The sequence below is a fragment of the Vulpes vulpes genome, chromosome 15 (assembly GCF_048418805.1).
Source record: "Vulpes vulpes isolate BD-2025 chromosome 15, VulVul3, whole genome shotgun sequence".
Lineage (NCBI taxonomy): Eukaryota > Metazoa > Chordata > Mammalia > Carnivora > Canidae > Vulpes > Vulpes vulpes.
The window spans coordinates 71900278-71926470 of record NC_132794.1 but is presented as its reverse complement, the minus strand read 5'-3'; the positions used below and the strand labels follow the sequence as shown (position 1 = coordinate 71926470).

Sequence of the window (26193 nt, the reverse complement as noted above, 5' to 3'; positions counted from 1 at the left end):
TTCCTTTTGAATTATACTGAACATTTTACTCATGGTACCTATATCACATCCAACTTTCCTTTCTAGCTGAATCTTCCCAGCTAACATATATGATGGAGGAAGCAAATTTAGGCTGTTTTCTGCAACGAACATTGATAGGACCAGGGAGCATAATTTTTCCAGGGGTGGCCTACCCACTGACTTCTGGACAACTCACGAAATGACTGAGCTTGAAGGAATCCACCATTATCAACATATGTAACTATCATCGATTCAAACTAGCTTCTTCCAGGATTTCTAAGGGTCTCTGGAAGTTCTTGGTAGCCAGAAGAAAACCAAATAGATGCTTAAAGATACACAGGTGCCATAGAGGGAAAGAAGGCATGTAACCAGACAAAGTACATAATCATAACTTTCTGATTCTGTTTTTAATTCCTATATATCCTGGGGTGCTTGAGTGGCTCAGTGGTTGAGCATCTGTCTTTGACTCAGGTTGTGATCCCGGGGTCCTGGGACTGATCCCACATCAGGCTCCTTGCGGGGAGCCTGCTTCTCCCAGGGAGCCTGCTTCTCTCTGCCTCTCTCTGTGTCTCTTATGAATAAATAATTTTTTTTTAAATCTTAATTCCTATATATCCTTACATTAAACTTTTCTTAGATAACCTGAGGTATTACTGTCCTCCCTTGCAATCAAAAAAGCCTATGACACAAGGAACTTTAGAATCATTTGATAAAGCTCTCTTCCTCTTCCCTTCACCTCCCTGTTAAGTTGGATTTTTAACTACAGCTACACTAAATTACTGACAATAGATATCTTTCAAAGGACTGTATCTTTCTACATATTAAGATCTCTAGGGGTCTATAAACTTTTTTTCTTCAACTAAGTTCTGTACATTTGAGGAGTATGCTTTTGTATATTTTTAATTGTTGCATGAGCTTTTGTCTTCAGTTTTATAACTAGTTCTTAGGAAACATATCAATATTTCTCACAGTGTGGTCCATAAGAATACATTGAGATGTTCTAAGAGAGTTCTGGAAAAGGAAAGATCTCTATATAGGGGAAGGATTCCACGTTCAAAGAATTTTGGGTAGTTGTTGCATAAAACATCTTCCACTTAGAGATTCATAGAACACAAGGATCATATTTAAAGCCTGAGAAATTTTGCAGTAATAAAACTTATTTAAATTTAAATTTCCAAACTTAATGAGACATGGTCAAAGAATACCTACTGACATCCGATGGACCTAGTATCCAAGAATCATATTTCGTAAAACTGTGGTATATAAGCTAGTAGACATTTCTTGTATATTTATTCAGCAGATTCTATTCCCTCAATAGACATTTTTATTTGTAGCTTTACTTCCAGTCTCAGAGTGGAGCATATGACCAAAGCCTAGGAAAAAGTACATTACATTCCTCTGCCAGGGTTGATTGATCAAGGGCCGGACATGGTATTTAAAATAGTCCAATCATAATGAACCTCAGGACTTTCCCTGGGAATGTTGAGACAAAGACTTTTCCTCTTTTCAGGTAGATGGGAATCTGAAAAAACTGCTGGGAACCACATAAATGCCCCCAAAATGGGACCAACATCAAGGAAGCAGAGCCAAGAAGTGGAGAACATGAATTCAACTGTTAAACAAACATTCATTCAAGAAATATTTACTGAGCACCTAATATGTTTTAAGATACTATTATAGGTGCTTGAAATAATCAATGAGCAAGAGACCAAAACATTCTAATGGGCAAAGATAAATATCAATGTCATGATAAAGTATATTAGAAGGTGCTAAATATTATGGAAATAACAAAGCTAGGTAATGGGGATTGGAAGGAATGATATGCAATTTTAAAAGGAAATCTGGATAAGTCTCATTAAAAAGAGTAATGCCTTGAACTGAGAGAGATGAAGACGACGCTGGGCAGCATTTATGACAAAAGACAAATATTCACTTCTGGACATACTAAGTTTGAGATAGACATGTGAATGGTGATTTTTCTATAGGTGGTTAGATGAGCCTCTGAAACTCATGAAACAGGTCTTGGCCAAAGACATAAATTTAGGGTCATCGATGTGGAATTACTATTTAAAGACTTGAGACTAGATTAAATCACCAAAGTAGTAAGTGTAGGCAGAAAAGAATCTGGGAAGAGAAGTACAAGCCGAGAGGTTATAAGAAGAAATGATGGAGAGATGAAAGGAAAATTGAGAGAGGGTAGTATCCTGGAAACCAAGTGGCAGAGTGCTGCAAGTGGCAGAATCTATGTCAAATGGTGCTAACAGATCACATGAGTGGGTCTCAGAAGGGACCATGGCTTTGACATCACAGATCTTGACAAGGGAGGTTTCAGTGGAGTGACTAGCAAAAGGCTGATTGGAATGCACTTACACAGTGAATGGAAGAGGAGGAACTGGAGATCTACTACAGAGGACTTGCTCATGGAATTTTGCCATAATGGGGAGCAAAGCAGTGGGGTGGAACCTGGAAGGGAAGTGGAAGTTCAAGAAAAGGATCTGGTGTGCTCGCTTCGGCAGCACATATACTAAAATTGGAACGATACAGAGAAGATTAGCATGGCCCCTGCGCAAGGATGACACGCAAATTCGTGAAGCGTTCCATATTTAAAAAAAAAAAGAAAAGAAAAGGATCTGGTGTTCACTGAGCTCAGCATCAAGCCCCTAATTCTTTGGTTATATGAACTAATGGATTAGCTTTTAGGTTAATGCCAGTTTTCGGTGGATTTTTCTATGATTTGCACTAAAAAGAAAACTGATTTTTTTTACATTAACTTTTAATTAGCTCTCATGCTGAACTCTTTATTACTTCTAACAGTCCTTCACTGTTGATTTTCTAGTAGGTTTCTTGTATATGAGTTCTTATATAAAACATCTAGAAGTTTCTGGTTATGCTATAACTCTAGACTAGAAAGGGAAATTATTTTATTTATTTATTTATTTATTTTTTTTAATTTTATTTATTTTTATGATAGGCACACAGTGAGAGAGAGAGAAGCAGAGACATAGGCAGAGGGAGAAGCAGGCTCCATGCACCGGGAGCCCGACGTGGGATTCGATCCCGGGTCTCCAGGATCGCGCCCCGGGCCAAAGGCAGGCGCCAAACCGCTGCGCCACCCAGGGATCCCGGGAAATTATTTTAAATAATGTTTCACTGGCATTATTGACTGGCAATTTCAGGAATTCTCAGTAGTTAGGCTAATACACTGAACTTTTATAACCAACTAACTTTGCTCTATAACTTACCTGGTACAGACTGAAACAAAATGACCACACTGAAGTTTTTTTCTTAAATGTGTATTTTCTCTAGCTAAGTATAAGCATTAAGTATTTACCGTCAACTTTTTCCTGTTTATAAATGTTGGCCACTTTCTCTTTCCTCATACACTACAATTAATTGTATAATTGCATTTAGATATAGTTTAATAGCCATTTTCAAATCCATTCTATACTATCCTTTCTTTCTTAAAGTATAAGGATAAAATATTAAAATTTGAATAGCAACCTAAATTCAAAAACCCAGAAAAGGCTTCAATGACTAGAGTTATCTATCATAAACATTAGGCATTTAGTAAAATTTGCCCATAACTAATTTTCTATTTACAAAAGACAAACTAGAAATTCTAGGCATTTGGGGGTGCCTGGGTGGCTCAGTTAGCGAAGCATCTGCCTTTGGCTCAGGTCATGATCCCAGAGTCCTGAGACTGAGTTCCACATCGGGTTCTCTGCTCAGTGGGGAGCCTGCTTCTCACTCTCCTTCTGCTCCTCCCCTCGCTCATGCTCTTTCTCACTCAAAATAATAAATAAATTTTTTCAACAATTAAAGAAATTCTAGGCATTTGGGTAAATAATGATTTATACCCCTAAACAGTGTTTAAGAGACCTCAATCTTACAAACTATTATGTTTACTTTCCCCTAGGAAGAAATGAATTTCCTTTTGATAAGGATTAAGAGGGTTCATGAAATAAATGTGGTGGCAGGTGAGCCCAAACCTATGCATACTTACTATAAACAGTGATTAGAGGAAAAATAGTGTAAGTTGATGGGAAATCTCTGACAAACATCTACTACTGTCCTGAACTCCCATCCCTGAGACAGGAAGCCTAGAGGTTGAAAAGTAGAAATATTATGAATACCAAGACTACTCTAATGAAGCTAGCCCAGAAGATTGCTCGAGCAAATGTAGATTTCTTAGATTTAGCTCCTTCTCAAAAGTATCCTTCCCATATGGTGCCAAATAATCATAAATCATGCCAGATATTCTGTTTGACCACAGTTCCCAGGTGAGAAGGAAAGTGTGCTTACCACAGTCTGTTCTTTGTACCCTCCTAAGGAGTGTATCTCACCACGCTATGTTAGTCTTTTAAAGATCCAGGAATGATTTTTCAGACAAAGTGCCCCTGAAAATAAGCCAACTTCATCTGTGTTCAACCAAAGAAACAGCAATGCTGGAGAAAAGCTGGTAGTATTTAGACATGGCACACTAGAGTGACTGGCAATTTCAGGAATTCTCAGTAGTCAGGCTAATACACTGAACTTTTATAACCAACTAACTTTGCTCTATAACTCAGATTGCTTTCTTTCATTATACAGATAATATCCAAAGGAAAATGAAAGGGTTCTGTGGGGTTTAATAAGAGGGACATCTGTAGCCTGTGGAAAGTACCATAGTGAGGAGCCAGAGACATTAGGCACCTAAGAAGGGGGCAGAAGAAGGCAGGAGAAGCACGAAGAAACAAATTGGGAGATGCCAAAGACAACTTACCATTGAAATTTGACCTGGGGAAAAAAATTTTGACCTGAGACAGTTTTGTGACAGGTAAGAGAATATTTCCTTCTTGCTCTTAAAGTTCACCTTTCCTGTACCACAAACCCTCTCCCACTCAGATAATCTAGAAAGTCTTGAAGCAAAGGTGACTTTCCTCAGTGGCACAGAAACGATGTTTAACCATCATTTTTAGCTTTGATGGGGGAGGAAGAAGAGTAGCAACAGTTTAATATCTCTAAAAGGTATGTTCTCATTTTTTTCTCATCCTTTCTCTAACTCTAGGTGCAAAGGAATGCACTCTCTTAAACTACACAGTCATTTTTGCAAATGCTTGTATTCACAAACTACAGCACAAAAAAAATCAACTGGAAAAGGAAATTGTCATCTTTAATTGAATCAGTATCTAAATTGTAGTTTGCCATACAGCAAAGGTACGCTTTGCAATGACCCTAAGTTGAAGAACTGAATTAGATAGATAATTATCTCTTTTTTAAAACAGTGAAATGTTTAATTACCTGAGGTGATTTCTTAGGTATCAAAAAAAAAAAATTAGTGTTTATCCTCAGTTTATATAGAAAAGATAATCCGTGTAAAACAATGAGAGCTATAACGAACTACTATCATTAAAAACTATAATTTCATTTTATATAAAGTTAAAATACATTTCAGAGGTTAAGTTAAAAGCACAACAGGGGTAAAACTAGAAGTGACATGTTAGATCTGGGAGCAAACTAAAAGGAAGCTGCAGATTTAGAAAGGCTAACAGAAGGCAGTAGAAAGCCTTTCTGTTAACAGAAAGGCTAATAGTCGCCAAAAGGTACTTCGGCTATTCCCGAAGTAGCAAAAGCTCCAGTATTTTTACTCTAGTCATAGTATCATTCTTCTCCAAATAGTCTTCTGATTTAGCAAATCCAGATCTTATGGTGGGAAGGGGAGAATCAATACGAAAAAATGACCACACTTTTTATTTTATATATATATTTTTTATTTTATATATTTATTCATGAGAGACAGAGAAAGAGAGGCAGAGACATAGGCAGAGGCTCCCCCCAGGGAACCCAGTGTGAGACTTGGTCCCAGAACCCCAGGACCAGACACTGAGCCAAAAGCAGACGCTCAACCACTGAGCTACCCATGTGTCCCAAAAATCCCAATTTCCTAGTCTGCTAAATGGATACATTACAATTTGACATGTTAAATATTGTTAGAATTCTGCTCTATTGGCTGAACTTTAACTCAATTCTCAATGCATTCATCAGGTCTTCTTATCCCCTCCCCACCTACCTTGAGTTGAACGACTACTTATTAGCTTTGTATTCTATAGATTAGAGTCCTCTCAAAATAATCAGTCTGTTAAGATTTCGACTCTTATGCAATGAGGGAAAATGCTTCTTCTGTCAATGACTCCTAATGTGAGCTTTAATTGTTAATAGAAAATTTGAGGAATAAGCTATTAACACATTTCTAGTAAAACAAACCAGTGAATAAATTAATGGAAAGGAAAGGGAAGAGAACAAGGCACACTGGTTACACTGAAATTTCACTGATGTCTGCAGGAAGAGTTAAGTTTAAATTTTGATGTTTTGGTATTTATTTGGTGTTTGGTAAATTTCAAATAGTAACTACTTGCAAAATAGAAATAGAAGGGAGAATTCCTAAACACTAGAAAATGAAAAGGAAACAAAGAAAACATAATTCATCTCACAGGTCAGGAAAGAAAAATAAATGACAAAAAGAAACAAAGATGACAGAACAAAGACCAAATATAACAGTGATAATATAATAATCAGAGTAAGTTACATTTTTTTAGACTGAGTTTTTAAAAAGCCAGTCACAGCCTTGCTATTTATAAGAAATAAACCTGAACAAATACCACTTCACATCCACTAGGTTGATTATAATCAAAAAGACATACAATACCAAGCTTTGAAAAGGATGTGGAGAACTAGGACCCCTCACACTTTACTGGTGAGGATGTAAAATGGTGTCACTGCTTTGGAAATGTCTGAAAGTACATCAGATGTTAAATACAGACTTACCATATGTAATTCCACTCCTAGGTATATGATGAAGAGAATTAGAAACATACATCCACACAAAATCTTGTACATGAGTATTCATTCACAACAGCAAATATTCATAATTTCAAAAAAGCAGAAACAACCCAAATATCCATCAATGACAAATGGATTAAAACATATGGTATATTCATACAATAAAATGTTATTTTGCCACATAAGAGGAATGAAGTACTGACACAGGCCACAACGTGAATGAAGCTTTGAAACATTATGTTAATGTGACCAGTCACAAAGGTCACATATTGTATGACACCACTTATATGACATGTCTAGAACAGGCAAATCCACAGAGACAGAAACTACATCATTAGTTCCAGGGAGTGGGGATAGGTGGGAATGGGGAATGGTTGACGATGGGTAAGGGTCTCTTTCTGGGGTGATGAAAACATTCTAAAGTTCATAGTGGTGATGGTGGCACAACTCTGTGACTATACTAAAACCAGCTAATTGTATGCATTTTAAAAGACTTCATTTTATTTATTTTTTTAAAGGACTTTTTTTTTTTTTTAGATTTTAATTATTTAATCATGAGTGACACACAGATTGAGAGAGAGAGAGAGAGAGAGGCAAAGAAACAGGCAGAGGGAGATGAAGGCTCCACACAGGGAGCTCAATGTGGGACTTGATCCCAGGTCTCCAGGATCACGCCCTGGGCCAAAGTCAGGCACTAAACTGTTGCGCCACCCAGAGATCCCCCAAGGCTTCATTTTATAGTGTGTGAATTATATCTCAATGAAACTTATGTAAAAGACAAAAAACACCCTAAAACAAAATGCCAGAAAAGTTTGAAAAAACAAAGAACAGGGCAGCCCTGGTGGTGCAGCGGTTTAGTGCCGCCTGCAGCCCGGGGTGTGATCCTGAAGACCCAGGATCGAGCCCCACATCGGGCTCCCTGCATGGAGCCTGCTTCTCCCTCTGCCTGTGTCTCTGCCTCTCTCTCTCTCTGTGTGTCTCTCATGAATAAATAAATAAAATCTGAAAAGAAAAAAAGAATAAAGTTTCTATCAGGCAAATGCTAATAAACAGGAAACTTAAATAAAAATAATGACAAAAAAAACAAGGGGATTTCAAGGGAAAAGTCCAAAAACAGAAAAAAAAAACAACAACAGCAGTTTATCTTGAGGCTCTCCACCTAAGACTGAGCCTTTAAGAAAGGATTTTATTCTCACCAGTATTAACTTCGCACTGGAATCCCAAAGTCCTATAAAGCAAGGTAAATGAATGAAAGGCATAAAGATGACAAAGGAGAAATAAAAGTCCCTATTTGCAGATGACACAGTAGTCTAACTAGAAAATCCAAAAAGAATTACAAAAAACTTCCTAAAACTAAGAGTGACCTTTACTAAGGTCACAAGATAACTAACAAAACAATAATAACAAAAATCAACTGTATCTATATCCTGACAATGAAAATCAAAATTTTAAATACAATAACATCTGTAATCACTCCAAGAATAAACTACTGAGGTACAGCTAACTCTAACAAACAAGTGTAGGACTTGTATACTGAAAACTACAAAATGCTGATCAACAAAATCAAAGATCTAAATAAATGAAGAGACATACCATGCTCTCATCTTGGAAGAATCAACACAGAAAAACTACTAATTTTCCTTAAATTGATATTCAGGTTTAATGCAATTCCTATCAAATTCTAAGTAAGATTTTTTTCAGAGAGATAGATAACTAGAAAATCTGTATATAAAGGCAAAATAACTACACTAGCTAAAAGAATTTTTAAACAAAAAAATAAAGTTAGGGCAACCCAGGTGGCTCAGCGGGTTAGCGCCGCCTTCAGCCCAGGGCGTGATCCTGGAGACCTGGGATCGAGTCCCACGTCAGGCTCCCTGGATGGAGCCTACTTCTCCCTCTGCCTGTCTCTCTCTCTTTCTCTCTCTCTCTATCTCTCATGAATAAATAAATAAAATCTTTAAAAAAATGAATAAAGTTAGAGAAATCACTCTGATTTTTATGACTTTTTAGCCACACTAATCAAGATCATGCGGTACAGGCAGAAATAGACACAGATCAGTGGAACAGAAAAAGGACCCAGAAACAAACTCATACAAGTGTGGACAACTAGTTTTTTTAAAGGTACAAAAGCAATACAATGCAGAAAGGATGAGTTTCAGCAAATGATACTGGAACAATCAGCCAGTTGTAAAAGAAACTCAACCTAAACCTCATTTTATGAACAAATGAGTCACAAATCTAGCATTTCAAAAAAGATTTATTTATTTTAGAGATAGAGAGCACATGGGGAGGCAGAGAGAGAGGCAGAAGGAGAGAAGCCTACTCCCAACAGAGCTGGGAGCCCACAACCAATGAGATCACAATGAACCAAAACCAAGAATCAGATGCTTAATCAACTGAGCCACCCAGGTGCCCTATGAGTCACAAATTTAAATGTAAAACTTTTAGGGAAAAAAATGAAAGAAAATCTTTTAAATCCAGAGTGAGGGAAAGAGTATTCAACCCTGACATCAAAATAGAAAGAGATTTTTTTTACTTTTCTCTTGCACAAGGCCCTATTAAGAAATTAAAAAAAAAAAAAAAAAAAAAAAACACTACAAAGTAGAAGAAAATAATTGCAAACCATATACTCAACAAAGGAATAGTATCTAGAATATATAAAGAATTCAGAAAACTCATTAGTGAAAAACCCAAACATCCCAATTAGAAAATGGACAAAAGATATAAAGAGAAATTTCACTGAAGATATTTTAAGGTAATGAAAACTAAACCACAATGAGGTATCACTACACATCTATCAGAATGGTTAAAATAGAAAATAATGATAGTACCAAATGCTGACAAGGATGGAGAGAAACTAGATCACTTAGATATGGCTGGTAGTAATATAAAATGGAATACTGTGAAAAATAATCTTGCTGTTCCTTTTAAAACTAAAAATGAACTCACCATATGGCCCAGCAACTGAACTACTGAGCAGTTATCTCAAAGAAATGTAAACTTATTTCTACACAGAAATTTGTATATGAATGGTCGTGACAGCCAAACACTGAAAACTATTTAAATGTCCTTTGGTGGGTAAAATAGTCAAACAAATGGTAGTATATCACACAATGAAATAATTCTTAGCAATAAAAAAGAACTACCAGGGCACCTGGGTAGTTCAGACAGTTAAGCAGTGGAGTCATGATTTTGGCTCAGGTCATGATCTTGGGGTTGTAGGATGGAGCTCTACATTGGACTCTGTGCTCAGCAGGGAGGCTGCTTGAGATTCTCTCCCTCCCCCTCTCCCTCTGCACCTGCCACACCATTCCACACTCATAAATAAATAAATAAATAAATAAATAAATAAATAAATAAATAAATAAATAAATCTTAAAAAAAAAACACCTATCAGTGTACAACACAACTTGGATGAACCTGAAAGAAATTATACTGAATGAAAAAACCCAATCTTCAAAGAATACATAAGGCATGATTTCTTTTATATAACACTGGTGAAACATAATTTACAGATAGAGAACTGATTGATAGATAGGGGTAGTAAGGCTATAAAATGGCAGCAAGAAGGAATTTTGTGGTATCTTGATTATGGTCAAAGTTACATGAAACTATACATGTAAAAATAAACTGCATAGACCTGAACACACAAATAAGTCCATGAGTAGTAAAATTTGAATAAGCTCTGTGAACGTCAATTCCTTGCTTCTGATACTGCTCTATTGTTAGTAAAGATGCTAACTATGGAGAAGGCTAAATGAAGAGTACACAGGGCATGCCTTCCTGTACACTTCTTCACAATTTCCTGCAAGTTGATAATTATTTCAAAATCAAAAGTTAAAAAAAAAACCCACAAGTTACAGACTGGAAAAAAATATCTATAAACTATATACCTAAGGACTAGTATCTAGAATACATAAAGCAACTCTCACTACTTACCTAAACTCCTAAAATTAAGAAGTGATAATAACAAATATGCTGGCAAGGATGCACAAAAACTGGACCTTAGATATTGCCAGTGGAAGTGTAAAATGGTTCAGTGTTTTTCTCAAAAAATTAAATACACACTTATACATATAATCCAGCAATCACACTCCTGGGCATATAGCCAAAATAGAGGAAACTTATGTGCATACAAATACCTACTTATGGGACACCTCGGTGGCTCATTCAGTTAAGCATCAGCTTTTGGCTCAGGTCATGATCCTGAGGTCCTGGGATCAAGCCCCAGGTTGGGTTCCCTACTCAGCAGGGAGTCTGCTTCTCCCTCCCTCTCTGTGTACGTTCTCTCTCAAGTAAGTAAATAAACCCTATTCATGAATGCTTATAATAACATCATTTGTGATACACAAAAACTGGAAACAACCAAAATGCCCTTTGACAGGTAAGAAGGTAGAGAAATAATGATATATCCATACCATGAAATACTACTTAAACAACTAAAAGGAATGGATAGCAAATTTCTAAAATCAATCATAAATATCAAAAGGTATCACACTGGGGGAAAAAATGGCTGCAATTTATATCACAAAATGCTAAATCCCTTCTACAAGTCAGAGGAAAATTTCCAATAAGCCAGTTTTTAAATGGGAAAAGTTCATGAACAATTCAAAAAATAAATGGAATATACATATTTAAAAAACCCTTCACTTTCATTCTTAGGAGAAATGAAAGTTAAAACATTATAAATAATGAGTTACAAATATACATCTATTATTTTTAAATGATCAGAAAGTTTAAAAACATGGTATTATTGAAGGCACAGGAGAAAAAGCATTCTGCATAGCCAGTAGGATTATGAACTAGCACAAATCTTCTATGAAGGGAAATTTGGCAACAACTATCAAAATTTTAAATATGTATTCTACTTCTAGGAATTTATCTTATAAAAATATTTTATACATTTAGACTTGTGCACAAGATATATATTACAAAACATTCTCTGTAATGCTGTTTTTAAATGCAGGAAAATACCTAAATGTTAATCAGTAGAATATTTAATAAAGCATAGTCCAATCAATCACATAGTAAGTAGATGCTAAAAAAGAATGTGGCAAATGTTTGCATATGCAGAGAAGTCTCTGGAAAGACAAAAAGGAACTGAAAGCAACACCTGTGGTTGAGATAAAGGTAGGAGAGGAACTTCTTTTCCATTATAAAGCCTTTTGTAGTTTTTGATATTGTATCAAGCAAATATACTGATTGGAAAGTTTTAAAACAATCAAAAATGTTAAATAAAATAATTCCATGTTAATGGAGAAATAAATAAAATAATTCCATGTAAATGGAGAAATATACAAACAAATCAGCAGTACAGAATAAGATTCAAAAAAATATTTGTTCAAAAAGTTTTGGAGAAAATAAAAGCTTTACTCTCATACAAGTAAAAATAAAGTCTAGAGTTGTTTTTTTTTTTTTTAAGCCACATAAATATCAGAAACAGAAGTGCAAGTCACTTTTAATTTACTCATCTTGGAGACAGGATAGGTTTTCAAAAATCAGAGAAAAATCCAAAGCCACTGTTTTAACAGCAATCGATACATTAGACCATGTTAATAGACTAAAGAACAAAGACCACAGGATCATCTCAATAAATGGAGAAAAAAATTTAAACAAATTCCAACACACTTTCATGATTTAAAGAAAATTCAACAAAATAGACATCTCTGAAAAAATTTATAGCTAACAGAGTCAATGGTAAAAAACTAGATACATACCCTCTAAAGAGCAAGCTAAGAATGTCTACTCTTCAAGTTCAACAGCATATGAAGACCATTATATACCATGAACAAGTGGGGCTTATTTGTGGAATGCAAGGATGGTTCAAAATGTAAAAATTAATAAATGTAATGTATCACATTAACAGAATGAAAGAAAAAAAAAAAGGTAACACATGATCATTCCAATTGAGAGAAAGCACCTGACAAGTCAAGACCCTTTCAGGATAAAAAACCTCAAAAGACTAGGAATATATGGACATTATTTCGACCTAATTGAGACAATATATGAAAAATGCACAGCTAATATCATAGCCAATAGTAAATGACTGAAAGCTTTTCTTCTAAGATCAAGCACAAGGAACTCTCTAACATCATACTACAAGTCCCAGCCGTTATGTAAACAAAGAAATAAAATCCTAATTTGAAAGGAAGTAAAATAATCTCTGTTCATACGACATGACTTATATGCAGAAAACCCTAAAAAATCCATGACAAACTATTAGGATAAACTGATCCATCCATGAAGTTGGATCAAATTCTCAAATATCAGTTTTTTCTAACACCAACAATGACCAATCTGAAAAGAAAATTAAGAAAACAATCTCATTTTCTATAGCATCAAAAAGGATGAAATACATAGGAATAAACTTAATCAAAGAGGTGAAAGACTTATAGGGGAAAAATTACAAAGCAATGCTGAAATTAACACAAATGGAAATATATCCAGTGCTCATAGATCAGAAGACCTATATTGTAAAAATGTGCATACTTCACAGCGATCTACAGATTCAATGCAATCCCTATCAAAATCCCAATGGCATTTTCTATAGAAACAAAAAAAAAAATCATCTTAAAACTCATATGAAATCTCAAAGGACTTTGAGTAGCCAAAACAATCTTGAAAAAGAAGAAAGTCAGAGCCTTCATATTTCCTGATGTCAAAACACGTAACAAAGCTGTAATAATCAAAACAGTGTGTTACCGGCATAAAAACAGATATATAGATCAATGGAACAGGAATAAACCCAGAAATAAACCCTTACACATCAGTTCAAATGATCTTCAAAAAAGGTACTAGGACCATACAATGGGGAAAGAACAGTACTTTCTACAAATGATGTGGGGGGAAACTAAGTATCCACGTGCAAAACAATGAAGTTGAGCCCTTCTGTTATAATATATACAAAAATTAACTAAAACTGGATTAAAGACCTTAAACTATAAAACTTCCAGAAGAAAACATAGGTGATAATAAATTTGGCAATTATTTTTTGGATATGACACCAAAGACACAAGTAATAGACACTTGGGACTATACACCAAACTTAAAATCTACTCATCAAAGGAAACAACCAACAGATTGAAAGGCAACCTACTGAATGGCAGAAAATATCTGGAAATCATATATATGATCATGAGTTAATATCCAAAATAAAGAACTCCAACAACTCAACAACAAAAAACCCTATTAAAAAACAGGCAAAGGACTTGAATAGGCAATTTTCAAATAAGATATACAAACAGCCACAAGCACATGAATAAATGTTCACCATTATGAATCATTAGAGAAATGCAAATCAAAACCACCACTTCACAGCCATTAAGACAGCCACTAAAAAAAAAGAGAGAAAATAAGCAGTAGTAAGGATACATGGAAACTGGAACCCCTTTGCACTGTTAGTGGAAAAATAAAACGGTGCAGTTACTATGGAAAACAGTATGATGACAGCTCAAATAAGCAGAATTACCATTCAATACAGCATTCTCACCTTTTGGATATATATCTAAAATAATTAAAGCAGAATCTCAAAGAAATCCTTGTACACAGCAACATTATTCACAATAACCTAGAGGTGGAAGCAACCTAAATGCTCATTGACAGATGAATGGTTTAACAAATGTAGTATGCATACAATGGACTATAAGCCTTAAAAGGCAAGGAAATCCTGTCACATGCTACAGTACGAATGAACCTTGAGGGTGCTGTGTTAAGTGAAATACAGCCAGTCACAAAGACAAATACTGAATGATTCCACTCACATGAGGTATCTCAACTAGTCCAATTCTTAGAAACAAAAAAATATAATAGTGGTTACCAAGGGGCCGAGGGTAGGAGAAAATGTGGAATTGTTTAATGAGTATGGTTTCAGTTTTGCAAGATAAAAAGTTCTAGCATTTGTTGCACAATATAAATATACTTAATACTACTAAATTGCAAGTTAAAAATGGTTAAGAGGGTAAATATTTTACCACATTATTATTTATTTATTTATTTATTTATTTATTTATTTATTTGAGAGAGAGAGAGAGAGAGAGAGAGCATGAGCAGGAGGGAAGGGGCAGTGGAAGAGGAGAGAATCCCAAGCAGGGTCCATACTCAGCTCAGTGCAGAGCCTGAAACAGGCCTCAATCCCATGATCATTTTTACCATAACTTTTAAATTTGGTAAATTTTACTATAACTTTTTAAATTTAAGAAGGAAATTAGAGGGGTGCCTGGCACAGCTCAGTTAGGCATCAGACTCTTCGTTTCAGCGGGTTTCATGATTTCAGGGTCATGGGACTGAGCCCCATGTCAGGCTCTGAACATGGTGAGCAGTCTGCTGGAGAGTCTCTCTCCCTCTTGCCCTTCCCCTGCCCTACTCTTGCACGTGCTCTCTCACATACATACATACATACATACATAAATCTTTCTTAAAAAGGGAATTAGACACACCTCATTAAAAATTATATACCCTCCAAAAAGAATGAAGTACTCTTTATGCATGCTATAACACTGATGAAACCTGAAAACATCATACTAAGTAAAATAAGCCAGTCACAAAAAGCCATTTATTATATGATTCCATTTATATGAAACAGGCATAATAGGCAAATCTATAGAGACAGAAAGATGATTAGTGGTTTTTAAGGACTGGGAAGAGAGAGGAATGACTGTTAATCAGTATAGAGTTTCTTCTCAGAGTGATGAAAAATTTTTATATTAAATTGTGGTGATGAATGCCTAACTCCATGAATATACTAAAAAAATTAAATTGTACACTTCAACAGAGTGAAATTTAAAATATGTGAATTATATCTCGATGAAGCTATTATTTTAAAAATCTAAACACCATAAAAGTCGTAACTAACAGATCTGACAACTTAATTGTTTTCAACTTCCGTGTTGAAAGATTTTTATAAATTACATAATAAGGTAAGTAAAAGACTGAGATAAAATATTTACAACATATAATAGAGAGTAGACTAGTATGCATTACTCACAATATACAAACCCTTAAGAAAAAAAAAAGGAAAATGAGCAAGAATATGAACAAGCATTGAGCTACAAATGGTTAATGGTCATAAAAACATTCATTTTAGCAGTAAGCAAAGGTATACAAATTAAAACAAAATATTTTCATTATATCAGTTTACAAAATGTCTTAAATATTGGATAAAACTGTGGCTAACAGGCACACATAAGAATGTTCATAGGAATATAACTGTTTTACGGTCAGGGACGCAATTGACAGCAAATGAGAAATACACATATCCTTTCACCTAGCAAAACTACTTCAGATTTAAAGAAATACGTATTATATATGCATGTATTATGTTATATATAAGGATGTTCACTGGGAAAAAATGGAAACAATCTATATGTTCATGGAAAGGAGAAAGCTTATGATCATACTATGATACATTCCAAAGGAGTGGATACCTTCCCTTTACAGGAAGGTATGTATATACCCTGACCCTTGAACAACACAGGGATTAGGGGCACTTATTCCAATGCAGATGGAAACCTGCATATAACATGACTCACCCAAAATCTAATAACCTACCATTGACCAGAAGAAGCCTTACTGATAACATAAACAGTCAACACATATTTTCCATGTTGTATGTATTATCTACTGTGTTCTTACAATAAAGGGAAAAGAAAATCATAACGAAAAGAAAATACATTTAGAGTGCAGTGCTACATTTAACCAAAAAAAAAAAAAAAAAATCTGCATATAAGTGGACCCAAGTTGTTCATGGGTCAACTGTACATACTAAATACAATTCAGAAGATCTGGACTTGGATAATCTCTATTTTTAATGAGCACCTCTAATAATTCTGATTCCACTATTCCATAAAACAAAAATGTTAAATTCATAATCCCTGGTGAATAAAATCCCATTCATCTTTATCCCTAGGTTATGCCTTTTAGTTTACTTGGTCTTGCATTTTTCAGATGAATTAATGGTTTTTTTATTCCTCTACTAGACCATGTCTTTTTTTAGAATTTTTATTTACTCATTTATTTAAGTAATCTCTACCCAATATGGGGCTTGAACTCACGACCACAAGAATAAGAGTCACCTGCTCTTCTGACTGAACCAGTCAGGCATCCAGAACCATCTTAATCTTCCTCAGACAACAGAAGGTACTTGGCACAAAAGGTACTTAATAAATATTAGTTGAAGGATGCCTGGGTGGCTCAGTGGTTGAGCATCTGCCTTTGGCTCAGGGCATGATCCTGGGGTCCTGGGATGGAGTGCCACATTGGGCTCCCTGTGAGGAGCCTGCTTCTCCCTCTGTCTGTCTCTGCCTCTCTCTCTCTCTCTCTCTCATGGATAGATAAAAATCTTTAAAACAAATAAATATTAGTTGAATGAATAAATTTTTAAAACTCAAAAATAAGTTTTAAAGTTATGTTGTTTAAAAAGTCACAAATTTCTTGGCAGGAAGAGATGGAGAAGATTCTACTTCCATGACTATTGGTATTTACATAAAAATGAAAACATGCTTTATTAAGAACTTTGTTCTTTTGGAATATTTTACTCGATCCATATGAAAAGGATAAATCAGCAAAAAAGAGAGAACAGACTGAAGAAAAGAACCACGATAAATGATGAATCTTCTATAATTCCATTTTATTTCTTTTTTATTCAAGTAATTTTAAAAGAACTTTAAAATATTCATTTTTTTTCTACTGCTTTTAAGGAAATTTACAATCTCTATCTTATTTTTAAGGTCTCTCTCTACATCTTAGAAAATACTATAAGTTAATTTCTTTAAGGCAAAAATATTAAAAACCATCAGAAAAATTTTGAGATTAACTACAAATGTCATCTTAAAAGACTGTTAGCAAATAACTAAAATCTAGACAGCACTGAAAAAAGTTTAATTTTCTTTACAATATTCAGGTATTTTGGGATCCCTGAGTGGCGCAGCGGTTTGGCGCCTGCCTTTGGCCCAGGGCGCGATCCTGGAGACCCGGGATCGAATCCCACGTCGGGCTCCCGGTGCATGGAGCCTGCTTCTCCCTCTGCCTATGTCTCTGCCTCTTTCTTTCTCTCTCTCTCTCTCTCTGTCTCTATGAATAAATAAATAAAAAATCTTAAAAAAAAAAATATTCAGGTATTTTAAGTTATGAAGGATCTGTAATTTTAACATACTTTCCTTTAAAAAAAAAAAAACCTAGGGGCTAACATCTAGAAAATGAGAAAAATGAAAATGAAAGTGAAAAATGAGAATTCCCCACATATGCTGTGAATTTCAAACAGATCCAAACTGATTTGCTGAAATAAAACTCCATTTCACTTACAATGTGTACTGGTAAAGATTATCCTATAAAATTAAAATCTTACTTTTTTTTTTTTAAGATTTTATTTATTTATTTATTCATGAAAGACAGAGACAGAGAGGCAGAGACACAGGTAGAGGGAGAAGCAGGCTCCCTCCAGGGAACCAATACTGGACTTGATCCCAGGACCCCAGGATCACACCCTGAGCCAAAGGCAGATACTCAATCGTTGAGCCACTGAGGCATTCCTAAAGAACAATTTTTTAAAATCTTTTTATTTTTATTTTTATTTTTTAAAAAGATTATTTGTGACAGAGAGAAAACAAGTAGACGGCAAAGGGAGAGGGAGAAGCAGATTCTCTCCCTCCTCAGAAGGAAGCCCGATGCAGGGGCTTGATCAGGACCCTGAGATCATGACCCAAGTCAAAGGCAGACATCTAACCAACTGAGCCACCCAGGCACCCCTAAATCATTTTATTTTTAATATCTCATGTTATATAATAGGAAGAACACTGGCTTTGGAAGCAAACTTATTCAAATTCTAGCACCATCTCTTAAGTTTTGTGAACTAACCTCGTGCAGACCTTAGCTACCTCTTATGTAGTAACATTCAGGCTACGGGCCTAAACTTCCAAAGTTGTTTAGAAGCTTAAATGAGGTAACAGACACAAAGCTCTTAACTTATGCTTGTCCAAGTAGGTGCCTAATAATTTTTATTTATGTATCCCATTTCTCTCCCTACCTGATATGTTAAAGACTTCATGATAATCATTTTTTAAAGATTTGTTTTAGAGAGAGGGAGAGAGAATCCTCATGTAAACTCCCCGCTGAGCGGGACATAGGGCTAGATCCCAGGATCCTGAGATTATAACCTGGGCCAAAATCAGGAGTCTGCCACTTAACTGACAGAGCCACCTAGGCACTCCCTCATGATAATCATTTTTAACTCATCATTAAAATATTCTACATAGTAGATATACCACAGGTTAATGAAGTATTTTCTACTATTGGATTTTTAGGTTATTTCTAATTTTTATATTAGTAATCATGTTACAGTGAATATTCTTAGGCTTTGGGTCCCCAAAGGGGAATTAACAGATCAAGAAGTATTTTTAAACTCTTGCTACATAATGTCAATCTGTACTCTCAAAGAGCTATATTATAATTTATATTGCTACCACCAGTAAATATAAATTTTAACAAATCTTATCAATACTAGACAGAAGTATATATTTTGAAATCTAGTACTACAGACAAGATTTCAAGCCTCATGGTTGACTTATTTTGAATTTTCTTTACGAACTAGTAAAAGTACCTTTTCGTGTTTCCTCATTGCATTTCCCTTTTGCTAACTTACCTATTCATATATTTTGCCCAACAGAATCTTAGTAGCCTCCCCCATGCTGATTTGTGAGAGTTCTTTCCTTAAGTCTTATGTATGATTAAAATATTTTCTATTTGGTATTTACTTTTATACTTGGGCTTTTTTAAAAAACCATGATGTATCGGTTTAACATTTTTATATAAGCAACTCTATCATTTTCCTTGTGATTTCCTACAATTGTATATAGATATATTTATATAATTTATATAAACATAAATTGCTAACTTTACATTTAAAGTTTATTTGGGATGGGGCACCTGGGTGGCTCAGTTGGCTAAGTGGCCGACTCTTGGTTTTAGCTTAGGTGGATCTTTCGGGCTCTGAACTCAGCGTGGAGTCGGCCACAGATTCTCACTCCCCCTCCCTCTCCCTCCAGCTCATGTGCTCTCTCTTGCTCTCTCTCAAATAAATAAATAAAATCTTTTAAAAAAATAAAGTTTTGTGGGGAGATGGTGAAAAGAAGCACAAAATATTATCAGTATTTATATTATACACAAGTGATATTCCCTTCTGATCCATCATTAAACTCATTAATTTAAAAATTAAAATAAAATTTAAGAGCCAAAATAAAATAATCAAAAATATGGCTCTAAAATAAACAGTGAAGCAAAATTCTAGGAACTGCAGAGGACATACAGAAATAATTTAGACTTTTACATTTCTACTTGCCTTAAAATTGATTTAATTCTAATAATACATTCAACATCCAGCTTCTTTTGAACTGTAATATCCCCATATTTGACACATCTAAAGCTTATTTACATTTTAGTTTTAATAAATTTAGCAGCAGTACTGCCAAAAAATTAGAACTAATCTCTGCTCAAAACTGAGTTCATCTGCAAACCCTGTTGGCAATAAAGTAGTATGGCTCAAGAAAAGGAATGGCTTAAAATTATCTTCCAATCACCCAGAATCACCCAGATATCTATCAACAAAATTTCTTTTAAAAAAAGGAAAGAACTTGATTGTCAAAATTGAGTTATTCCTTTGTTGCACCATCTTACCTGCCCCATGATTACCACACCCAAGTCCTCCAGCTGGCTGGTCTGCAACTCATATGGAACCCAATTTGTGCTGGGGAGACTGAGCCAAAGCAGTGTGGAACCCACTGGCAAAGTCTGAAATGCTGCATTTCAAACACCACATATACTACATACTTGATCTTTAACTTCCTTTCTAGTAGCATCTTACATGTTGGATTTCTTTGTATTTAATTGCTGCTGAACCTAAACAGCTGGCTCATTAATATCATAATTAAGATTTTCAATTTCATATTTACAACTACACGGAGGAGTTCTTTACTGATTCTGATTTACTAATTCTATCAAGGTTCCTTTTCAACCCAAAAAAGTTTTTTATTCTTAGTTCCCAAGATAACCCTTAAAAACACAGTCATTTATTAAAAACATAGCACCACTAGAAAAACAGCAATCACAATATTAAATAAAAAGAATATTATTTACAAAGGAATATAGGTTTAGGAGGTAAATCTTAGATTTTGTTTTGAAAGTCAGAAGCCAGTGCTGCCAAATTAGGAAGAAAAGTTTCTAGGATAAAAAACCCACCTAGAGAAAAAAATTAGTGCTCTGATTTCCGAAAATTCAAGTACAGAAGAGCAAAGCCTTGTATTGAATTGTTAGAAGGCAAATTTTCTAAAAGCACAGAAGAGTGAATCATAAAACCTTTGAATGCCCTTTCCAATACTTATCAGAGCCTGCGTCCTTGAATTTGCATCACCTGATCTCCAGGCAGTGGCTATCAGGCATGTGGAGGAAGGCAAACTCAATTATAAAAAAAATGAGAGAAGGAAACTGTGAAATCTAATCCAATGCCAGAGGAGCCCTTGGCAGAAAACACTGGTAACCAACATTATTAAGACAGAGCAGAAACCTTACCCATGCTGCACAAAACAAGATGGATCATTTTAACTATTTAGAAGTGCTGAGGCATCTGCTGCCTTTCTACCTAAGGCAAAACCCAAACCACACACATTCTGTGTGTGTGTGTGTGTGTGTGTGTATAAATTATTCATACAGCTTCCCAAGCCTAAAATAATTGTAATTTTCTATATAAAAGTGTTCTATTTTAAAAAGGAAAGAAAGCAACCTAGCTTTCTAAAATACTGAGACTATAAACCCCAATACATCTAGTCAGTCTTCCTTAGGAAGTACAGTATTTGTCCCACATCAGGTAAGAACTAGTTGTAACAAAGTTCAAGAAAATCCAAATATATATAACCCAGACAACAGATATTCATGGTGTTTAATGGGGAAAGACTGTTTAACAAACATTAAACCTTAAATAGAAGACACTTTCCAAGATTTAAAAAGGAGAAAGATAGGGGGCGCCTAGCTAGCTCAATTGGTAGAGTATGCAACTGGCTCTAGGAATTCTAAGTTCCAGCCCCACGCTGTAACAGATTCTACACTCAAACTGCTGCACAAGTCTTTAAATACTCTCTGCTCTAAAAAGAAAGACTGAAACTGGGAAATCTACAGTCTAAAACAAAGGCCTTGACCTACACCAAAAGGCTGGCAAGTGAATATACATTAATATGTTTTACATTAAAACAAAATATTTAAGTTATTATGTACCATTTTTATCAGTTGGTTCCAATTTGGATAAGAGAAAATGTTGTATCCTTTGATAATCAATTAAATCACTGAATGAGAACGTCAGAAATAACGCTCAATAACAATTATTATTCCTCATACGAATGCTCAATAACAATTATTATTCCTCATACCAATCTATGAGAAATCCATAGACACATGACGTGAATTTATTCAGATGTACTACTTAAGACCTTTAAAAATCTGAGAATGGGGCACCTGGGTGGCTCAGTGATTGAGGTCTGCCTTTGGCTCGAGTCGTGATCCTGGGGTCCTGGGACTGAGTTCCACATAGAGCTTCCTGCAGGGAACCTGCTTCTCCCTCTGCCTATGTCTTTTGTTTGTGTGTGTGTGTGTGTGTGTGTGTGTGTGTGTGTCTCACTCTCTCATGAATAAATTAAAAAAAAAAAAAAACACCTGAGAATGGGAGTGCCTAGCTCACTGGATAGAGCACATGACTCTAGATCTCAGGGTTGTGAGTTCAAGCACCACATTGGGTATAGAGATTACTTAGAAATAAAAGCTTTTTAAAAATGAATGAATTAATTAATGAAAAATAAGAACCTAAAAAGGAAGACATCCCTTGAGAGGATATAACGTGGCTTCAATTTGATATACAGCAAACCTTGTGATGACGACTCAACAAACTTTTACATGAGTACTCCAAATGAAGGCAAAGCTATCTATTCTCTATATGTTAGCCTTTGAAATAATTAAAACTACTAAAAATATTTCAAGGTACTGTTTTAAAACTGTAGTTGCTCTTTGAAAAATTTACCTGAGTCAAGGAAAATAGAAATAACTAAATCACTAACAAACACAAAACTGAGTATTAATGAATGTTTACCCATGTTAGAATGAAACCAAATATTCTTTCAATCACTGTGAAAATATTTTGTACTTTTGCCATTATGTTCTAACACGGCAATGTAAACAATATAAACGATAATACTCTAAAAAAAAAAAAACCCCAAAACAGTAATATTCTAAACAATTTTATTATTCTAAAGAACTGAGGGAAAATTTTTTGCCACTGAATAGACATGACAAGATATTTTAATCCAAAATGATTGTCCATTGACTTTCATAATTGTAAATTTGATAGCTGAGCAGTAACAGTGGCACATTGTACAAATAAGGTACTTCAAAGTACACTTCTAACACATGGTGCTCAATATACTATGAAGATTAAAATATCCTGTGCCCCATTTTTTATTGATACGGATCAATAATATATGTGGCTAAGAACCTCCTGGATTAAGTCAGTATTTGAGATTCTCCTTTTCATGAAAACAAAATCAGAAATACACACACAAAACAATGACTGACTAGAACACAATAGAAATATTTTTAAATTTCTAAAGTAAGTAGTGTCTATGGATTCTATATTAAACATGTGATATATATCTTTGTAAATGGGGGGGGGAAATGTAGAGTATATTAAATATCCAAGTCATCAATTAACCATAGAGATTATAATGGGGGTAGAAACAATAAAGGGAAGGACATCTCTTTTCTCCCTACTCTATTTCCCATCCCTATCATAAGCCACTATTTATGGTAGATTATATAATATCCCTCAGTTGTATTTGAATGGTAAAATGATTAAAATTCACTAAATTAGAGGAAGTAAAAGACTATCTACTGTATTTAAATCAACTAGAGAATAAATGTTTACTGAACAATTACCATGTAACAAGTTCACAGATAGCTATTATTATTATTTTTTTTTTACAGATAGCTATTATGGAAATATAAAGATGAATACAGCAAAACCCTTCCATTTTGAGGAACAACAAAATGTTGTAAGAACATGCTAGAAAGTGAAAGCAATTTTGGATGGGGGGAAGGAACAGACAAATATGGGAGAAAATCTTAGAATCATGGAAATGGTTTTGAAAAGCATTTAAAATAAGCCTCATAGGACCAACAAGATTTTAATGATAGGCAAAAATAATAAATCAAGCATTTTACTTTATAACAACCTTTACTATCTCCCAATTCTTCTAATTAACTATGGACAATGAATTCTCTTTTATAAATATATGGTTCCATAATAAAGGATCTTAAAATTACTCATTGTTCAAGAAATAACAAAATTAGTTTAAGAATGGGTTAACAATTACCTAATAAAACTGGGGATACCAAAACTATTGTAATCTGGGCTATAAACATGAACCATACAGAAAACCATTCAAGTTACATCAAACATCTTAAAATCTGTTTAATGATTAAGGCCAAAAGAGGGGTGGGGAATGAAAACTTAAATTTACTTTCTGGACTCAAGGGATAATTGTAATGAACTAGCTGGCCATAGGTCAAAACTAATTCTTATGAGCTTGTAATGATTTTAAACGTATATATATTTAAAAACAAAGAGAATGTTAGAAGTCATTTACTTTTTCAGAAAATGTTGTTTTCCTATATTCAGAACAGATGAGCTATTGGCAAAAGTAATACTTTAGAAAACTGAATTCTATGATGAAGTAGTCACTTCATTTAATGAAGTAGAAATAGTTTTTTAAATAACATAAAGAATCTTATAGATTCTTTCATTTTTTTTGCCAAATAGGGCTTTAAAATATATTCAGCCTAAACTCTGCAATTACTCAAAATCCTTTTTCAATAAATCTTTTTCAGATTCACTGAGCATTCCCTCCCCTGAATATTTACCGAGTCAATAAACCTCCACAAATTACTTTCTGGTAAGATCATTTTATGCATAACCAGAATGATGATTTTTATTTCAATTCTATGGTAAAAATGAGAAATTAGCAATCTATATACCACTGAGCAATTCTGTTAACACCAATTCATTGTGTTGCATACCACAATGGATTTATTCAATAAAAACTAGTATTCAAATCAAATTATACTTCAAATGCACAATTTTTATTATGTGTGGCAATTGTTCTATAAAGTCATCACAAACAATAAATTAGTAAATAATGAACCAATGCTCCTAGGGAATACATAGGGCTAGGTTCCTGCAAGCCCTGATGACATCTGCAGCAACTAACCACAATGTAACCTTGTTTTAGGTGTGTTTCTGTTCAAGGACACCTTATTTAATATATACTGGTGATTCATTAACACTACCTCATAGCCAACAGCATTAACTCAAGCCTGAACAAAACTGAATACATATATTTTTTTTCCTTTAGGTGAATTGCAGCTTTTTTGCATTTAGGAACACTAGACAGAGCTTCAGCACTATGGCTGGGGGCTATTTATAACTGAAATCACCAACAAAAAGCACAAAAGTGCAAAGAACATGACACTAAACAGAGCACAAGAGGACACATCTTTACAGTATGAGAGCTGAAAACAAGGCTGCAAGATTCACCTTGTGGGAAAGAGCAAATCCAAAGACTCAGATTTTTCACCATTCTGTGCATGTCCATAATGACCATGAAACTGTTGTAATGATTGTGAAATTACAAATAAATTTGAAATATCAGATATTCATATACACAGAATGTGCAAATAACAAGAACTGACAATACAAAGAAAGCCTAATTAAATAAATCTCATGGGAAATATTTTAATACTTCAATCTAGTCAATTTTACAAGGGTTTACTTACTGGTTATCAATGATGGGAAAAACTTTATGGCATTGTTTTTAAAAATTACCAAAAACAGCTCATTGAGTAGTCTATAAGTTTTCAGATAAAGATGGAAAAATGATGGCATTGTTTTTAAAAATTACCAAAAACAGCTCATTGAGTAGTCTATAAGTTTTCAGATAAAGATGGAAAAATTATTTAAAATTTACTGCCTAAAGAAATAAAATAAAATAAAATAAAATAAAATAAAATAAAATAAAATAAAATAAAATAAAATAAAATAATAAAATAAAATTTACTTCCTATTCTTTAAAAGTCATTAGGAGAAAAGCACTATAGAAAAATATAAAAAATTACAGTTTTAAGAATATAATTTTTTTATTTTTATTTTTATTTTTTTTATTATTTGTTTTTTGAAAGAACATGATTTCTTAGGAACTGTTTCTAATATCTTTCAGAGGAAAATCAGATAGGTTTACCCATTACTATTATACATCGAAAAGTTCATAAGGATGAAAGTATCCTGAAGTAACA

The 26193-nt window shown here is 34.2% G+C and overlaps 1 protein-coding gene and 1 non-coding gene across 5 annotated transcripts in view; one reads left to right on the top strand and one right to left on the bottom strand.

The window, feature by feature from the left end:
* Positions 1–26193, bottom strand: part of PIAS1 (protein inhibitor of activated STAT 1) — a 114074-nt gene that overhangs the window by 55954 nt on the left and 31927 nt on the right. The gene's annotated exons all lie outside the window — the stretch shown is intronic.
* Positions 2501–2607, top strand: LOC112918307 (U6 spliceosomal RNA). Its single transcript, XR_003234665.1, has one exon. It is a non-coding gene; the product is annotated as a U6 spliceosomal RNA (small nuclear RNA).